Raw genomic sequence first — 15,719 nt, 5'->3', positions numbered from 1 at the left:
GAGTAAACTGAGGCACAGTGAAATTAAGTTATATATCCAAACCCATCCTGTTAGCAGGAAGACCAGATTTTTAAGCTCTTCTCTCTCTTGCCCCTAAACCAGGATAGCTAATCTCTAGTCTTCTCCCTTTTTGAAAGAGCTGCTACAAACTTGGCTACAAATGGAAGTGACAGATGTTTTTCCCTTTTATGTGATGGTTATGTCAATCCACAACTTTGTGGCTGTAAATTAAACTTGGAGAAACACCCTTCCCTCTTCTCCCAGAAATGTCAGAGTGTGCTACAATGCCACCGGCGGTGACTCCTGTAAGTTGTTTGCTTCTTGTGCGTTGCAGTGTGAATTGCCTTCCGCCGGGTTGGGTATTCAGGCTCAGCGTTCTGGTGTTAAGCCAGAGAAGAGTGCTGCCATGAGGCCGGCTTCTTGGCGAGCAGCCCTGAGGTGCAACTGTAAGGTGACCCAGTGCAGGCTTGAGGCCAGGGCCCAGTGCTCCGTGCCAGAAACCCGAGCCAAACACTGGAACTGGTTCCCAGGACACTGAATTCGTCTCAATTAAAATTTTAGATAAAATGATATTTTGTTTGCCCCAAAGAACCACTTCAATTACAAGCTCATAGGAAAACTGGATGTTTTGCCATTATACTTAGAATACCTTTCAGAGGCCAAATCTAGGAGGAGTAGGAGGATTATTTAAGAAGTCATGAAATGTTTCTCGAAAGCAACAGTATTCAGAAGATATGCTGACTAGAGAACCGTCCTTTTTCTATGTCTTTGAATATGCTGTGTAAGTTGTAAGATTAGTTCATATGGAAGGTGGTATTGGAATAGGAATGGTAGAAGTCATGGTCAAAGAGATGGTGTTGATTGAACCGAACTCTGGACCCAGACAGATTTGAATTAGAACCAAGCTCCACCACTTACTAACAGCTGACCTTAGGTAGCGTACTTAATCAGAGGCTGTGTTATACTAGCATATTGGAGTTTTCAACCTGGCTGTGGTAGAACCACCTGGATGCTTTTATTTATTTAAAAAAAATTTTAAATATGTTTTTATTGTTTGTTTTGTTTTTAGAAAGAAGAAAGGGGAGGGAGAGAGAGATAGAAACATCAGCAAGAGAGAAATATTGATCGGCTGCCTTCTGCACACCCCACACTGGGGATCAAGCCCACAACCCAGGCATGTGCCCTGACTGGGAATACAACTCGTGACCTCTTGGTGCATGCACCACTGAGCCACACCAGCCCAGCCCATCTAGATGCTTTTAAAAAGTATGCCTGCCTGGACTCCAACCCAGACCAATTAAATCAGACTCTCTGGGGATGGAACCCAGGCATGAAATACAGTGGTGTGCCTACAACATAGTGAATGTTCAATTATAGCTGTTATTACTATTGTCATCATCACCCATAATTCCTTTAATCATATTGGGCTTGAGGCCCAATTTGATCCTGTTCACAGTCCTGCAGAAAAGACTGATAAATCAAAAGCATCTTACTAATGAACATGAAAATAAGTAGAAAATCCTATAGGGACAAATATTTGTATGTAACCTTTTAGATTTTGAGTGAAAGGATAAAGTTCAGGGTTTTCATTGACTCAAGCCCCTACCACACCTTAGCATTTATTATTTCTCCACTTCACCTAGTCTTTAAAAAAACACAACCAAGCACACAAAAAACTGAAAATAAATAAATACAGAGGCAATCAAGGGAGATACACATTGGAAGGAGGACAAGGGAGGCTGCAGGCCTCCAGCTAGAAAGATATTTCTTAGCTCAGCGGCCTGGCTCAGTACTTCTCAAACTTCAGTATACATCAGAGAATCATCTGGGTGCCTGTGAAAATACAGATTGCTGGGCCATACTCTCCGAGATTCTGGGAGTGGGTTCTGGTCTTGATTCTGTGGCCTTGGACGAGTCACGGGTCCTGCTTAAACTTCAGTCTCCCTATTAATAACATTAGGAAGTTGGACTGGGTGATCTTTTCCCACTCTAACATTGTCTGGTGGTCAGATGCAGGGGTTGTTAACCCTGTCAGAGGAATCCCACCTAGAATCAGGTAGAAAGGGCAGTTGTGCCCTCAGGGGGTTTAGAATAAGATGAATATATACATTTTTCAAACAAAGCAGAACAGTATACGTTTGTTCAAAGAAATAAAAGGAGGAGCTATGACTGTTAGTGAGATATCACATCTTTTACTGATGAGGGGGATTGTGGGCGGGGGCACACCTGGGGTCAGCCCATCCCTAATGTGCGTGTCCCCACCTCATTGATGAGAGGAGGAGAAGCTGCTGAGACCCCCGTAGCTTTAAGTTGTTGCAGAAACCCATCTTGAACATTAACTGTCTAATTCGGAAGTTGTTGGCTAAAGACACCGACATTGGCCTAATGCTTGGAAACTGCTTGCAGGGGCAGAGACAAAATGAAGGTGGTGGTCAGGTTCCTGATAAGTGCTCCATGTCTTGGCCTGCCAGTTATTAGTCAGGTGGCCGTGGGCAGGTCACCTCTCTGAGCCTTGGTTTCACCTCAGTTCCTCCTCTAGGGATTGTGATAATAATATCAACAGTGGATCGTTGTGAGAAATGAATTGGATGGAGTATGTGCCCCTAGTGTAATGCCTGAAACACAGTAGGCATTCAGGAAATTTTCTCTTCCATCTTGCTTCCTGTCCCTCTAAACATGTCCAGGTATAGAAACAGCCTTTTAAAATCCCTTTGGGTGGGGGGAGAGATAAAGATGATAGGTAGATAGATAGATAGATAGATAGATAGATAGATAGATAGATAGATAATAGATCCTTCCACAGTAATTACATATAGTATTCTATATACTCTGCCTTTGCATACATTTAAATTTTGGAAATTATGTGCCATGTTTATTGAAGAAGCTTTCCTACCCCTTTCTAGCGATTGAAAGGACAGGGTGGAAAGGGCAAATCGGAAGTTGTCCCTGGTTTATCCAAGGCTGAAGGAGGAAGGTGGGAGGTCCAGCATGCAGCATTACTTCTTTCTGCAGGTGAACTGATGGAGACTTAGAGGCAGCTGCTGCATCACGGCCAGGGTAGCCTAACTTTGTCCTTTCACTTTCAGTATAGGATTGCCAGGCTTTTAAGGAGTCCTTGTTGCTGTATCTATGGTTCACCATCATCGTGGCAACCAAGAAAGATTTATGCGGCAAAAAATCACATTTCATTAAACTTGGGGATGAGGAAATCTATGTGTAGGATATCATTATTACTTTTTTAAAATTAAGGAAAATCCTCCATTCTCCCAGCCTCTAAATATTTATTGACAGCTACCATTGTGACAAACACAGTTCTAGGCCCTGGGGATACAACAGTGACTGAAACAAAAACCCCTGCTTTCTTGGAGTTTATATTCTGGTGACAGAGGGAGAAAATAAACAAGATAAATTCGTGAGCTATTAGTATGTAAGGAAGTGTTAGTGCTGAGGAGGAAAATAAGGCAGGAAAGGGGACTATGAGATGTCTGGGGACGAGGTGTGGAGATGTTAGATAACAGTGCAGGGAAGTCTCACTGATAAGGTACTTCGAAGTAAAGACCTGAAGGAAGTGACTGCCAGCCGTGGGCATGTCTGAGGGACGATGTTCAAGGCAGGGGGAGCAGTCACTGGGAAGGTCTGAGATGGGAAGGTGCCTGGTGTGTCTGAGGAACAGCCAGGAGGCCAGTATGCCGACTGGGGAGGGAGAGAAAAGTCCCCGCTATCAGGTCAGAGAGAAAACAGGTGGTTGTGCGGGGCCTTGTAGGACGTGATAAGGACTTTGGTTTTCACTCGGAGTAAGAAGAGAAGCCACCAGGGAGTTGGGGCAGAGGAATGATAAGAAATTGTGTGTCCAATTTTATTGCGTGCTTACTCTGTTAGAGTCTATTTTAAATAAATGCTCAATCCTCACAGAACCTTATGAGCCAGGACTCACGATTTTCCCCACTTTACAGCCAAGGAAACTGAGGCCCCCCACAGGTAAATAACTTGCCTGCGGTCACAGGGTTAGTAGGGTCTTGGCCAAAATTTAGAGCCAGGTGAACTCGTATTGTCCTGACTTCCCAGATGCTTAAGAGAGTGAGACAAAGACATTTTTTTTTCTTTCTTAATATCTATGTTTCCAGAGTACAGTTATAATGAATTTACTTCATACCTAGTCATGAATATAGAACTTTTTCAGTTAAACTGACAAATATTTCCAGTATTTTGCTTCTTCTTCTTCTTCTTCTTCTTCTTCTTTTTTTAGTTTATTTTGTTCATTACATTCCAGATTTAAGTGAAATCATATGGTATTTGTCTTTTCTCTGCCTGGCTTATTTAACTTAGCATAATACTCTCCACCCAGTGTTTTGCTTTATGATTTTAAGTGTTTTTTTAAGCCCTCAGAATAACATATTAACAAGCATGTTGACGTGTCTCTCTTTAATTATGCAGACAGGTGTTTTTTTGTTTTGTTTCTAATGTAGAGGTTGATTGGGAAAATTTTTTATTTTATTGCTTACAACCTTACCTTAGTGCTACCTAAATCACTATTATATGATTTGGCATCTATAATTTATCACTTTCCTCTGCTATTAAATGAAATGTCCTTTAAAGCATTCCACAGCAAGGTGAACACAAGTCAAGCTTGCAAAGTTCTAGAAAAAAGAATTGCAGAGTCATTAAAGAATCATGAAAGCTGATTTATATAGCATCCAATATCAGGGCTGCCCAGTTGAACAAGGATGATTATTCCAAGTCATTTTTAGAAGTCATCTACATTTCAGCACCTAATTTTCATCCTCTTTTAAAGAATAACAACAATAATACCTTATTTGTGTAAAAATTCTAAAAGCTAAATCTTTAATTCATTTCTCTTAATTTCACAAAAGCTGAAGCTGAAACAATAGACATTTTAAAACACAGGGAGCCCAGGTCCTTTTACTGTTGTGCGGCTTTAGCATTCTACGGCTGTAGCCGAGTCCTCGTTTCTGGGGCCAACTGCCTTTTGCATGCTGATTTTCCAGAGAGTCTCTCAGGAGTTATTACTTTTGAGTGGTATCTACCACGACTTCAGTCCCTGCAGGAAATGGGGGTAGCAGAGTTTGGAATGAAAACATTGAGGGAAAACAGATCTCTCCCAGTAGAACCATTAACTCATTCTAATTTTAGGTTTCAGGCAGACCACTTAGCTGCACCTTCAGCTACCGGCAAACATATACCTCTCAGGTGCCCGTCGTTATAGGACTACAACCAGGATATAATAAAGGTTTCTATTGTAATATTTTTTTTCAGTAAAATAGGTTATGTCTGAGAATGTGTGTATGTGCACACGCATGCAAACCGTGTGCATGTACACAAGTATTCATGGCATTCAGTATAAGAGAGATGCTCCAAAAGGAGTTCTTTCTATTTTTCATAAACCCTAATTTTTCCTTCCAACCCCTCATCACCAAAAGGACTAATAGTTCTGGGCTCAAGACTCGGAAACCATATTAATGAGTTTTGAGAAACAGGAATTTTTGGGTAACAAATTTTATGTGGTAGCTATTTGGGTAGAAAAGGACTACAAGTCAATTCAATTCACTTCTACCAGGAGCATCCAGATGTGCTCAGCATTACGCTAGGCACTGTGCACGGAGTTGAAGAGACAGAGCACATGCCCTTGACTCAAAACAACCAAATCAAATCTAACGAAGGTCTTTGGAGAGGAAATGGTTGAAAGGACATGTTTCATGGCCAGGAAAACCACAGCAAAGTATTCCAATTCGAAATAAATTCGAGAGTGCTACACTTTTCCGGAAGGTCAGGAAGTTAAACTCTTGGTCTTGAGCTGCCTCTCACCTCCACCCCTGCTGACCCCGAGAACAAGTCACTCTGTCTCTGTGGGAACTCAGCAGTTGCGGCCAAGCCTTGCCATTCCTCTGCAGAGACGAGCCAGGGGTTTTCACCAGAGGCTGCCGGCCAGCCTCAGCAGCAGAAGGAGGTTGCCAAGGTGCCAAGGGCTCTCTACGCTGCCCCAGTGCCAGCTTTCTGTCTACAACAGAAAGTTCACTACATTCACTAAAGCCAAGTCTGACATATTTTTAAGTCTCCAAAAGGAGTTTCATAAGCAGTTTTTTTTTTGTTTGTTTTTTTCATAAGCAGTTTTGCTACTAGAAGATTAAGCTCTCGTTTCCTAGATTATATTTCCTATTTTCCTTAAATTCAGCAGCACTGTTTGTTTGTTAATCCTCACCCAAGGATATTTTTTCCATTGATTTTTTTTTTATTGTTTAAAGTATTACATATGTCTCCTTTTTCCCCGAGTGACCCCTCCCCAGCTACTCCCGCCCCCCAAGACAAGCTCCCACCTCCCCAGTGTCCGAGTCCATTGGTTATGCTAATATGCATGCATACAAGTCCTTTGGTTGATCTCTTACCCTCACCTCCACCCTCCCCTACCTTTCCTCTGAGGTTGAACAGTCTTTCCATTGATTTTGAGAGAGAGTAGAAGGGAGGGGGAGAGACAGAGAGAGAGAAACATGGATGTGAGAGAGACACATTGATTGGTTGCCTTTCTCACATGCCCTTACTGGGGCACCTGGCCTTACTGGGCCAGGGATGGAGCCTGGAATTGAACCTGTGTCCCTTCAGTCTGAGGGTCAACATCCAACTGGCTAGGGCAGTTCAGCAGCACTTTTAATCTATGACAGCCATGGTGTACAAAAAATAATAATTCTGGCCCAGCCGGTGTGGCTATGTGGTTGAGCATTGACCCCGGAACCAAGAGGTCACCGGTTAGATTCCCAGTTAGGGCACATGCCTGGGTTGCAGGCCCAATCCCCAGTATGGGGCATGCAGGAGGCAGCTGGTCAATGTTTCTCTCTTGTTGATGTTTCTATCTCTCTCCCTCTCCCTTCCTCATCCTCTAAAAATCAATAAAAACAGATTTTTTTAAAAAAATTCTGCTTTCCTCATAGTTTAAAGCTTACAGCTGTGACATCTTGGTACTTTACATTGTGATTAATTGCCTTATGCTAACATTTGATTAATTTTTTAAAATGTCCTTTAGACAACGTGTGTGGCTGGCACGTGTGGTTGTTTGGGAGACTGGGGCTATGAAGTGAGGTGCCCCAAACAGCTGAATTTGATGAAATGTCATGCACTCTCGACCTTTTTAATAGTACCTATTTTGCTCGTTTGACAGCATCTAAAACCTACCTGTCCTTCAGGATTTAGCTCAGTTCCTGCTTCCTACCCAAAGCCTTGCCTGACAATTTAAGTTCTCACTGAGGTCTTTCCTCTGGGAACACCTAAAGCCTGATTTTCTGTGCAGCTATTATGGTGTTTAGATATGTCATTATGCACCCATACTTATTCCTCAATTTCCTTCGAGTCAAGGGCCATGTGCTCTGTCTCTTCAACTCCCTGCACAGTGCCTAGCATAGTGTTGAGCACATCTGGATGCTCCATGGTAGAAGTGAATTGAATTGACTTGTAGCCTTTTTCATCATTTCCCCTATTATCATATCTAGGGCTAGTGTTTGCATTATTGCCTTTTATTTCTTGGTTCCCTATCTGTTCTTTAGTGACTCAGAAGCATCCAGAGTGAGCTGCGAGTTGGACTACTCCTGGAATAGGTTTGTCGCTTGTGTTTTTTGGCTTGGACATCACTATTCTGCACCACCCATAGAAAATGGGAGACAAATTCTATTTCTTATGACTGTAGTCTCTGGGGGGATTACCAATGAATATAAAGAGAAAAGCTAAGCTAATGGAACAGAGAAAGACCAGAAATATAAAAGGTGAAAGGAAAAGAGATGATGAAGAGTCAAAAAAACATCAAACAACAAAACAAAACCCAGCAATCCTGTTCTCTGATGTAAATATGGTTCCTCTTTAAATAACAGAACATAAAGACTCTTTGCAAGTGCATTTAATGGATGATTCTTGCACATCCTAAGAATGCTTGCTCTTTAGGGAATTGTATGCAGTAACAACCACCTTTCCAGTTTGAATTAGGAATAAACTGGAAAGGCAGTTACTTTGGAGGAAAGGAAAAGCCTAGCAACACTGGCACATTGTATGCAGCAGTAAGAAATGACAACTCAGAATGAGATAGACTTCTCTCTCTTCTGTGATCAGCTTGCTATGTCCTCAATGAGTCCATGAGATTTTGCATTTTATAGGCTGAGCTTCCCACTGGCAGCGACTGAAGCAGTTCATTATGCACATCTGTCACGTGACCCACTTCATCAACCAAATGGAACTGGGAGAATAAGTCACCCTAACAAGACCCTTCAGTACACTCTTAAAAACTACTTACAGATGTACCCTTCCTCTGAAGGGGTACAATGAGTTTCCTTGTATGGTGCCACACGATACAGGAAATGCATTATTCCCCTCCAAATTCAGACTACCAGGAGGAAGCACACGAAAAGAAAGCAGCTTACAAAAGCACACACAGCTTTTGCAGAAGTCCTGAGAAGGGCTCATCCACCAATTTATGATAACGACAGATAAAATCCCAGGCCTCTGAAGCTCAGTTCATTACAAATGCTAATGTCCACTCAGGGAGAGGAAACCACATCAGCATTCAGCATCCACACAAACACTGCTCATGCTTTTATTTATGGTTGTCACTGAGTCCCCTCAGCAGTGTGCCAGCTCTCTCTGTGCTGTAACTTTAGCTGCTTTATGTGCTTTCATGACTGGCTATGCTCTGTACCCATAGGCGATTTGTGCTTTCAGACTATGTCTGGTGAGATAAGCGGCCACGCTTCTGATCTTGAATCAGGAACTATTTGGTTCACATTCAGATCAGGTAGAATGAATGTTTTTGTAGGCGAGTCCAGGATTAGATTCACCTGCCATTGTTAAGTCTATTTCAGTTGGTGTGATCAATTTATCATTCAGTCAGCCAACGAATATTTATTGAATACTTACCATGTGCCAGGCATTGTTTTAGGCACTGGAGATTAACAGTGAACAGAGTCCTACCATCACAGAATTACATTCTAGATGAGAACAGGGGAGACAGTAAACAAATAGGTGTGTAATATGTCAGTCAGGATAGGCTAGGTTATTTGTAGCAATAAACAACCCAATATCTCAGTGGCTTAAGACAACAAAGTTTGTTTCTCACTTACACTACACGCTCATTGCAGGTCAGTGGGGGCTGTGCTCTGGGCAGCTTCCCCCTTGATGCAGATCCTCCGGAGTATGGCTCATCTCCGTGGCAGAGGGAGAGGACAGAGTGGTGAACTGCACACTGGCTCTTAAAGCTTACACCTGAAAATGACATAGGACACTTCTACTCACAGGACAAAGCAAGTCCCATGGCTGCTCCCAACTTCAGAAAGTGAGGAAGTGCACTCATGTGTTTGGGGAAACTGGACACATTTAGTGGATAGAGCTGTCACAGATGATGACAATTGCCATGAAGAAAAAAGCCAGGTACAGGAGATGATGTCTGGGTATGTGGTTTCTACTTGACATTGATGAACAGGAGTGGTCTCTCTAGTAAGGTGACATTTGAGAAGAGATTTCAGGGGTGAAAGAGAAGGCCATTTGATGGGGGCAGGGCAGCTTCCTGCAGAGGATGGAGCAAGGGCAAAGTGTGCCTGGCATGTTTGAGGAACAGCAAGGGAGTGGAGTGAGCAAGGGGAAAGATATAGAAAATTAGGTCAGAGAGATAGCAGAGTTGTGGGACACAAGGGAGCACCTTAAATTAAGGGCTATGGCCATTGTAGGTATTGGGTATAAACATGCTCCGAGTTAGATTTTCAAAGGATCCTTCCGAGTGCTGTGTGGGAAATAAACCAGAGGATCAAGGGTTGAAGAAGAGAGTACTTAAGAGGTTCTTTCAATAATCCAAGTGATGTAAGAGAGGGGGCAGTGGTCAGATTCTGGATATAGTTTGCCAATGTATAGATGGAAGAGAAAGAGAGGACTCAAGGATGACTTCCAATGTTTGTTTCTTCTAGTAATCCCTGGATATGTCTAAGGACTACTTCATGTGATGTTTGAGAATCTTCAAATTTGGCAATAACATCATAGTAATAACCTCCCCATAAATGAGTACAGAGTTGATCAGCCAAGGGGAGATGTGGATGCTGGGGAGTCAGCTTGATTCATGTACCAGCTTAGGGACTTCTGTCCCCACACTGGCCTCATGTCTGGTCTCTCAGAGTTTGTGATCCAAGTAAATTTATATTGCCAGAGAAATTAGCTTCATAATTACAATCAAAATAGGAGCTATGACTGAGTCATCCCAATCTCATCCCACCCCTCCATTCATTTGTGAACCTCGCATGTCACTCCCAAGAGACCCAACTATTACAGCACAAAGTCTATCACCTGGAAATTGGTTAAATAGAAATTTTAGCAAATACAATAAAACAACATTGTATCCCCTCTGTCTGCTCACCCTGTCTTTTTGTAACATCACTCCCCATCACCAACACCTAGGAAGTGGCAATTAGAATTCCCTACCACACCTGGGCCTTCCCTTAAGTCCTCTCCAGCATAGTGGAGCAGAGGTGAATGAAAAATTGCCAACTACCATAAGATAATGAATAAATAAAGGTCAGTGCTGCTTTTAAACCCTGTATTTTGGGGTCATTTGTACTCAGAAGCATTCATGCATTCAACAAATCTTCTTAAACTCCTAGTATGCGTTAGGTACTCTTTAAGCACTGGATTCAGCCATGCATAGAATAAATTAGTAATACATATTGTTGAAAACTGGGAAAGCATAGAAAGTATTAGGGGAAGATAAAATTTCCACTAACTCAACACTGAAACCTAATTGCCGGTAACATTTTGTTGCCCAGTCTTTTTCTAAAAAATACATATTTTTCCTTCCTGATTTTTGAATATAATTTACACCTTTGGACTTACACTATACATTTTTTTCTTTATAAATTTTTTCTTATAAAAATAAATCACAGCAGATGCTCAGTAATATTGTTAAATGAATGGATTAATTAATTATAGAAACTTAATAAATTATAGAGAAGCAAAAAATGTTTAAATGAAAATCATCAATAATATCACTTCTAAGAGATAGTATCACTATTAATAGTTTGTGTTGTACAGTAGGGTTTTGAATAATCAGCATATTTTTACAACACTGCTCTGCAACAAATGGTTTACTTTTTAAATGACAACTTTCTCTTTTTTCTCAATCGGTATGGTAACTCTCTTTCAATTTATTTTATTTTATTTTTAATATACTTTTTATTTGTTGATAGTATTACAGATGTCTTCCATTTACCCCCCTTTCCCCCCTCCTCTTAGCCCCTACCCCCCCATGTCTTCACTACCCTATTGCCTGTGTCCATGGGCTATGCATATCCTATATAATAAAGAGGTAATATGCAAATTGACCATCACTCCAACACAAGATGGCCACCCCCATGTGGTCAAAGATGGCTGCCACAAGATGGCCTGTAGGGGAGGGCAGTTGTGGGCAACCAGGCCAGCAGGGGAGGGCAGTTGGGGGTGACAGGCCTGCAGGGGAGGACAGTTGGGGGCGACCAGGCCTGCAAGGGAGGGCATTTGGGGGCGATCAGGCCTGCAGGGGAGGGCAGTTATGGGTGACCGGGCCGGCAGAGGAAGGCAGTTTGGGGCAACCAGGCCTGCAGGGGAGGACAGTTGGGGGCAACCAGGCCTGCAGGGGAGGGCAGTTGGGGGCAACCAGGCCTGCAGGGGAGGGCAGTTGGGGGTGACCAGGCCTGCAGGGGAGGACAGTTGGGGGCAATCGGGCCGGCAGGGGAGCAGTCAGGCATCAATCAGGCCTGCAGGGGAGTGGTTAGGGGCAGGCAGGCAGGCAAGCAGGCAAGCGGTTGGGAGTCAGCAGTCCTGGATTGTGAGAGGGCAGTCAGACATCCCTCGAGGAGTCCCAGATTGGAGAGGGTGCAGACGGGGCTGTGAGACACCCCCACCCCATGGATGAATTTCATGCACCAGGCCTCTAGTCTGTATAATAAAAGCCTAAGTGACTGTTATGGTGGAATGACCGGAATGACTGGTCGCTATGATGCACATTGACCACCAAGGGGGAAAAGCTCAATGCAGGAGTTGCCCCCGTGGTCAGTGCACTCCCACCGTGGTAGTGCTGCTCAGCCAGAAGCCGGGCTCATGGCTAGCGAGCACAGCTGCCACGGTGGGAGCCTCTCCCAACTATGTGGCAGCACTTCCAAGGGGCCGGGATGAGTGCGAGCGGTGTGGCGCCTGGACCCAATTCAGGCTCCTCCCTGGCCGCCTGCTGCTTGGTGCACTGCTACATCCCCTGAGGGGTCCCGGACTGCCAGAGGGATGTCCGACTGCTGGCTTAGGCCCAATCCTAGTGCCATTCTCTGTAGAAGGCAGTCAGTCTGAACAACTCAGTGACTCAGGGAAGTGTAGGGAACTCAGGGTGAGCCTGCCTCCGCGCCTGACTCACCCACCCGATGGTGTTCGCAGGACAGACCATGGTGGCCCAGCCTGTGCATGTGTAGCAGCTACTGAAGCTCAAGCAGCAGGCCGTGCAGCAGCAGAAGGCCATCCAGCCACAAGCCAGCAGACAGACATCCCCCGAGGGGTCCCGGACTGCAAGAGGGCACAGGCCAGGCTGAGGGACCCTCCACCCCCAGTGTACAAATTTTGTGCACCAGGCCTCTAGTAAGTATATAAGTTCTTTGGTTTATCTCTTCTCGTCCCCCCCCCTCCCCAACCCTACATTGAGGTATGTCAGTCTGTTCCATGCCTCCATGTTTCGGGTCTTATTTTGCTGGTCAATTCATTCTGTTCATTAGATTCCACAAATAAGTGAGATAATGTTATATTTGTCTTTCAATTTAAATGTTTGCTTAATCAGACTCCTCCCCCCCTTTCCTCTGTGGCTGGATAGTTCCAGGTAGGCTGTGTTGCAGGCGATAGTGATGCCTGATTTTTTGGAAAAGCAGAGCCAGAGCAGAGCAAATCAGTTTTCCCAGCCTGAAGTCAAAATTTCTTTTTAAATAACAGGTATAATATGAACACAATACTGCTTTTCAAATTACTCTTCAAAATGCTTTCAATCCATTATCCTATTTTTGAGGCTCCATTGTGAATCACGAAAGTTAGTTTCCTTTAAAGTCAAACATCATTACCAGGTTTGGTATATTCTACCTTTGATCATTCCAGCCAGTGCTGCTGGGGGTCCCTCTCCCTCACAAGGTGAGGAAAGAAGGCTGTCTCCAGATGCTGGCATTGTTCTGTGTGTCGGCCGTGGCCTCTCCCAGGTCAGCTCTTCTGAAAAATGAGGTGGAAGTTTTAAGCTTAAAAGCTTATGTGTTGACCTCTCCTAAGGGTTCGTTTTTAAAATGAAAGACTTTTTCTTGTTAGGACTTGCTACTTGCCTTTTTGGGAGTAAGAAAATATTCAAAGTCCTCATAAATAATCATTAATATGAGGAAGAAAGCAAGAAGGAAACGGCAAGAGAGGAACATTTATTGCATGCCCGGCACTATCCTGGCTTTTGTCATACATCTTACCTTATCCTGACAACCTGCCTGGCAGGTGGCTCTGCCCTCGGTTTCGTGGCTGCGACTGTGGGAGGTAAAAGAGTGAGCCTCAGGTCACACAACTTGTAAGTAAGTGCACTTGGATTCAGACGCAGGTCGGTGCGTCTGACTCAGCTTGGTCAGTGTTTTCTGCCACAGATTTTGTTTGGGGAAATTGGACAATGCCAATATTCATTCATGGAGAGTGTTTCTTTGCCCATTCATTCCAGCAAATTATCATTTTCTGCTTTCTCACTCAGTTAGTTGTATATTTAGCTGACAGGCTCAACTTCAAACATTCTCCACACCCTACTTAGCAGAGTGCAGAAACCCATTTGCTCTCTCCCAGCAGATCCCGGCACCAGCCAGGTTTCTGCTTCTCCAGATGTGGAGGTTGTGGTGTAACAAGCATGTCCTCACCTTCCCACTTCCCGCTATGTTGTCTGGCCCTAATGGGGCTAGGCTGCTGAGGTATGCCCTGTAGGCTGCATTGTCATTTACTAGTTTAATATGCATACTCTGTGGGCTCTTTCATACTTTCCCATTTCGTACATTGTCTCCTAATCTCAGGTCTCATTTACATGGTGATTTATAATCTAAATGTGTATGTGGGGAAAAGGAGTGAGCAGGTCTTCTGTTTATTGGTAAAAACCTCCAGCCAGCTGCCTCTTTGAAGATCTGACCTTGAAACTGCATCATTGTGAGCTTGGTCTTGAGTCACCCTGAGGGTCAGGGAAAAGGGGCCAGCTGGCCCGTTTGCTTAGTACTGACGGATGCTGCCTTGGCTTGGATCTTTTCACAGGTTGTGTCCTAGCTCCTCAGCTAGAGTTTAAGTAATTGGAGGGCAACAGCGTGTATCACTCCTCTGTGCAAACCATAATATCTGGCACATAGTAGGCATTTTGTAAGTAATTGGAGATTGGTTGCTGATCTGTAGGTGCTGCTTAACTCTCACTGTGTAACCTTTCTGAGAGTAGCTTTTGAATGGCAGTTTCATTACAAGTGGGAGCGTGATGGGACCAGAACTTCTGTGCTCACACTGGAGTGTCAGGGACTTCTGCTTCATGTGTCTGGTATCCAAAGACCTGAATTTAAAAAGCCTGAAGGCCCTGCCCACCACTTTGGAAGGCCCCCACTTTAAGGTGGACTCACAGCATGGTTTCATGCTTGAACTTTGTGGTACTGTTTTTCCCAGTTGGGTTAGTGCACAGAAACCTTTCCACCCGTGACACCGGAGCTTCAGTTAGTTCTTCAGCAGCCATTTTCCCCCCTGTTAAGATCAAAGGTATGGTGATGTGTGAAGAGGCATGCAGGGCATCGTCTTGGGGGCGAGGGCTCCATGAGAGGGGCAGGAGGGTGGTGCTGGGCATCTTGCTGGAGGAAAGAAGCACAGACAGAAGCAGGAGAGAGGTTTGCTGAACTCCTTGCCAGTTCTGCGTTGAGCTGGCTGGCCCTGGCTGCACAAGAACTTTGAAGTTGACAACAGATTGGAAGATAGAACCAATTAATTCCTGAACTCAAGGAGCCCTTGGCCCATATCTCAGATAACATGGCTGCTGGAAATTGGGCAGGTCCCAGTCTCACCTAAACACGATTGATTCTCCTCCCCTTGGAAGAATGTAGCTTTCACCACCGCCCGAGGGAGCCTGGCCTCACCCTTACGCCTGGATGAATGAGTGAACCAGAGGCTTTCTGTGGAGGACATCGCCCAGAAGTTGCAAAGGCCGGACAGGTACCTGCGGCCCAGCTGCTGCTCAGTGACAAGGCTGGCAGCCAAGCCCAATGCCAGCTTTTCGAAAGCAGCCCTTTGATAACACTGATTACATTTGCCTCGCTAGAGCCTTGGGCTGATTGAGCAACAGCCAACTTCTCTGGGTAACAAAGAGGAGGGGAAAGTAATCCAAACACAGGTTTTATTATAAAAACCAGGGAGTGAGAGAAGTGTGTTTATTCTGTAAGATAACACACCTGCTCAGTGCCCGGGAGGCTCATTTCCATCAGTTGCCATGGCAAACTCGTTATACTTCAAGGCCATGTGGCTTTGTTTCCTTTTGAGATCTGGTCCTTGTCCTACCTTTTCTAACAACTCCAGCACAATGACATGGAAGCCTGCGACAGCATAATTGATTTCTCCTTCCCTCTATCAACGGTTCCCATTTGTTCCGTGCAGGACTGAGGCTGCCTCCTCCTTTGAACTCCACGCTAACCACGAAGGCATGCTTCACAGAG

At 44.3% G+C, this 15,719-nt stretch overlaps 1 long non-coding RNA gene across 2 annotated transcripts in view; it reads left to right on the top strand.

The window, feature by feature from the left end:
- Positions 1–15,719, top strand: part of LOC307104700 — a 94,730-nt gene that overhangs the window by 42,418 nt on the left and 36,593 nt on the right. For both annotated transcript variants that reach the window (XR_013813925.1, XR_013813926.1), the window contains one exon: positions 12,430–12,627. This is a non-coding gene — a long non-coding RNA (uncharacterized lncRNA). The remainder of the gene's footprint in view (positions 1–12,429; positions 12,628–15,719) is intronic.

This window comes from Cnephaeus nilssonii, assembly GCF_951640355.1.
Source record: "Cnephaeus nilssonii genome assembly, chromosome: 9".
Taxonomy (NCBI): Eukaryota; Metazoa; Chordata; class Mammalia; order Chiroptera; family Vespertilionidae; genus Cnephaeus; species Cnephaeus nilssonii.
The sequence above is the reverse complement of the archived record's forward strand: the minus strand, read 5'-3'. Positions and strand labels throughout refer to the sequence as shown.